Genomic DNA, 4,632 nt, shown 5'->3' with positions numbered 1-4,632 from the left:
TCTTTGCAAGAAAACCTTTGATTTCAGCATCCAAGCAAATCACTATGTATTTTCCTAATGAAAAATAAAGAATTTCAGATAACATAATCCCGTTAATGTGACCCAGAGGGTCAGTTTATTGATTCAAAGGAATGGATCTTCAAGTCTAGGCTGCGAAGGGGTTGGTATGGGGAAGCTTCAGAGATGACAGGTTTATCCAAGCTGGGAAAATTGCCCCAATTCCCTCCTTCCCATAAACACAGTCCCCTATACGCACAGCCTGCCGGAGTCCATGGCTTCCTTTGCAGTTACGTCGTTATCCTAGAAAGCGCCCCGCAACACACGCGCAGCTTCCTTGCGAGGTAGTTTCACAGCACAGATTCCTTGTTGTGATGTCACCAGAGGCCCCAGGATTCAGGGAATCAGCTGGGGAAGCTATGCGTCCTCTCGCCTGTAACCTCACGACTTGCCATCGGGATTAATATAAAATGTGTGACCCTACCGTGACTATACCATATTTGTCCGCTATCAACCACTGCATTTATAAAACACAGCTTGAGGTTTTTCTCAGGTGGGATAAAGTTAAACTAACCAGTCAACTGATAACAGTATTTCACCATTTACTCAGGAGAGTCACACACAAGGCGAATTCCGACTTTCAGCTCTGCCTGTTCAGTGATCCACATGGCATCGGCAGGCGATCCCGTCAGAGCCAGGATAACTCATCTGATTTGGCAAAGGGCGCTCAATCGTGAGTCAGGTCCTCTTGTGAATGAAGCAGGACGTGCTCAGACGCTGCCTTAGCCATTTCAGATCCAGCAGGCGTCACTGTGCCCAGTAACACTCCGCAGTAATAAATGACGATTTACTAATGGAGATCTTAGTGTCCTGGGGTGGTTAATGGACCTTCCATCCATACGTACTTTTCCCTCCAAATTTACATTCCCTGTAGTTTGGACTCAGGAGTTAAGGATCTGTGTCACTGCTCTTCCTCTTACCAGCTCTGTGTCTTTGAGAAAGTTACCTGACCTCTCTGTGCTCACTGTCCTCCATGGAGGGGGATGATGGCAACAGTGATACTTCCTCATGGTTTGTATAGTCAGATAAAATGGGGTGATTGGCATAGTCCCAGCCCAAAGTAAAGTTCAGATTATTATTTTTTATTCAGTCCCTAACTAAATACTGTGTTTTGCAAAAAAATTAAAAGAAGAGGAGAGCCAGCCCCTGCCTGCTGCATACCCAACACTTTGTTAGGCCCCGCACCGCCCTGGCGGCGTCCGGCTCTGTCTTCTCAATGCCGTCCAGGGCAGATGCCTTTCCCTGCGCTTTGTGAATGAGAAAACAAAGGCTCTGTGAGTTCAAGGCCACGGAAACAGCCATTTACTGGCCCCGCTCCGTCCAGCTCTTTTCAGGACACCCTTCCCTGGGTGATGTCTCGAGGCCCCTCCTCCCTCGGATCTCCCCATCCTCGGGGCGGTTCTGTGCGTTCAGGGCTTGCCTCGCTCGCTCGCTCTTCGCAGCACGCTGCAGACCTTCCGTTGTCTGTTCTCTCTGACGCAGCGTTTTGTGTCTAGTGGGTTCTAGTCACATCTACACAAGCACAAACAGTCCCCTTTCTTTTTTCTTTATCCTGTCTCCCTGCTCTTAATAGAAAGTTATGCACAAATCAAAGAGCCATAGAGTTATCCTGGCCGGTGCGGGACATTCATTTGTTTTTATGCTGAGCCTGTGACTTGTCCCTGGGGTTCGCCCTTCCCGCCCCCTCGCAGTCTGCATTCGTGATCGGATGACGCCAGGGACTGGCCCCCTGAGAAGACCCACGTCTTGAGTTTTAAAACTTTCTCACTTTTGTTGAAATAATTAGCAGCTGTTGAGAGGGAAACCAATGTGTTTCATGTAAAATGTTACTCTTCATTACAGAGTCCAAATTCAAAGCAGTCCAAGATTTTTAAAAGGTGCTTATTTTTAAAACGAGTGGAATAAAAGCTGATCTTAAGCATTCTACTCTAAGAAACGTTTTCCTCTAAGTAACATTAGTTGGGAGCAGTATCAGGTAAAATCTCTCTATATAATATATAAATTATACTTAATATAGTATACTTAATATATAATTTTAGTATATAATCTGATACGTAATTACTCTACTATTAGTCCACTAGTCTTGTTCTCGTTTGCCCAATCTTGTTGGAAGCCCTTGCAAAGGTCATTTCTACGGTAGAAGGAATGGGCCATTCAGCCAAGATTTTGTACCTTTTAAAAATACAGCAAGAGCTAAATCAACAAATTGTGAAAAATAATATCAAAACACCAGAAGTGCGTGGCAGTAGATCCTGATGCTGAGTTGCTGTCAGAACTTCTGTTCTATGCGCCGTCCATCACTCTGAGGAAATGTATAGTGAAAGCCTCCTCATAGAAAATATGCCAAACCAGAAGCCAAGAATCTTTTTAAGAAAATCTCAAATTTTGTTAATTTTCATTAGAACATTATTTCAAGCAAAATGCCTAAAGATATTAACATTTGTTGCTGTTACATATAAAGAAAAGAAATGAAAATATGGATTTTGGCTTTAATTTTTAAGTTAGGAAGGCATGGATAAGCAAATTTGTGGTAGTAGTTTTTCTAATGGACATTTGGTGAGAAGACATGTACTTGGTTTGCTAATAGTATCTATGTCATAACGTATTATTACCTATGCTGAACACTTTTGAGATAGATGGTATGTAATACCTGCCAACGGTTAGATAGGTAGATTTGGCTTCACTATCAAGATCGTCCTTGTTTAGTGAACACCATTGGTTTTCAGGGGTTTTTTGTTGTTTTAGGTTTTAACCATCTGTGTTGCACTGTTTTCATTTGTGAGGAGAATAGGAAAAGGAGAATAAAGGAATGATTTGAAGATTTATTGCACCCATTCGACTTCCCTGCCTGACCGAACACTTGGAAAATTGAGCAAAATGTTTCATCTCAAATTAAATTTGCATGTTTGAAGCCGCAGATCTATGGCCAGAGCACACTGAAGACAGAGCTGGAGGTGCCCAAGGCAGACCCTCTGCCAAGCACGGCCATGGGGCCAGAGGGTATCCTACAAGGGGCGCTCCTGGGGAAATAAAGGTTCGTTGCATAGTCATTCTCCGCCCTTTTCATCTTACTGCAAAACCGGAGAACTCTTGAGTTTTATCTCAGGGAGAATGGAGAAACAACAATCCAAAGAGAAGGCTGTCGATCAGAATCTTCCATGTGCAGAGGAGGACGGAGTTTTCTTTCTCAAACTTGGCAGGAACTCTCAGCAGCGCTTGTAGTATTAGTTTTAGCGGTTCTGGGATTTGTCCAAGGAGACGGCTAAGAGGTATCCGCACCTCCCACACTTCATGCATAAAAATTTTCAAGTGGAAAACATTTAAATATTCAGTGTTTTGCATCAGTTCCTTAAATCCTCCTGGATCGCGGCACTGAAAAGTGAAACACGCATGCTGTACGAGAGCTTCTTCCGGGGACCTGTGGTTGGAATCAGACAGACATGGAGAGGACAGACGGATTGGCCCACCCTCCTGCTGCTGCCCCTTGAGGTACAGGGAGCGGGCTCTGCCTTCTCGCAGCCACTCAGCTCCCCGTCCCTGGCCCTGCCCTGCCACAGCAGGTAAACACCATCGGCTGCAGGACCTGATGCTTATCTGTGCTATTGTTTCTGTGCTTATGTTGAGAGTGGACTCCGAAATCATAAAATCACAATATCCATGAACTGTAACTTAAAAATTCAGCAGGTTAATCCCATTATTGTGGAAATAAGAAAGCTCCAGAGGGCCACAGTTAATGGCACAGACCCTTTCTTCAGTGTCACACCGAAGCCCAAGTACAGGCCAAGTGATGTCATCACTGCTGCCCTAATGCCATTTGACATGGGAATGAACAAGCTAGAAATTCAAACAAAGGCAAAGTTAAACAGTGAAATATGATTAGAAATACTACCAGAAATACTAGAATAGAAAAGGGGGTTTTCACGTTTTAAAATCCGCCCCCCCGCAGACCATTGAGATGTTGGCCTATCACCGTCTCAGAAATGAAAGAGATGATAATGCCTTGCATTATCCTTGGAGAGACGACTACAGTATATTGTTAGGTTTAAAAAAGTAGGTTACAAAATTGTATGTAAACGATGATCTAACCTGTTTTAAACATGTGTTTAAATACACATACAACAGTCTGGAAGAATGTACTCTAGGCACTTAACAATGTTTATTTCTGGGAGTAGAATTACAGGGAGCCATTCACTTTTGGTTTCTTGCTTGAATATTCTACAGACATCATTTTTCATTTAAAAATCAAAGATATTTCTGTGTGCATGAGAGAGAGAGAGAGAACCTGGCTCAGGACGGTGAAGCTAGAAACGCTATTGTTAGGTATCAATAATGAAGGTAGGATGAAACTACAGTGCTAGACCATTTAAACAAGCAGTTTACTGACTATTCCAATCTGGTTGGCATTTACTGGCATTTAGTTGGTGACCAACTTACAGAAATTGCCTGGTACAACAATGGGTTCGGTAAATGTTAGGTAGTCTCATGCGTGCATGCGTTCATTCATTTTACTGAGAAATTGTTGTGTATAAAAGATTTGGTCCCAGAGCACACACTCTGGCAGGAGAAACGGGACGG

Source organism: Propithecus coquereli, unplaced genomic scaffold (genome assembly GCF_000956105.1).
Source record: "Propithecus coquereli isolate 6110/MARCELLA unplaced genomic scaffold, Pcoq_1.0 Scaffold53, whole genome shotgun sequence".
NCBI classification, from domain to species: Eukaryota; Metazoa; Chordata; class Mammalia; order Primates; family Indriidae; genus Propithecus; species Propithecus coquereli.
The sequence above is the reverse complement of the archived record's forward strand: the minus strand, read 5'-3'. Positions refer to the sequence as shown.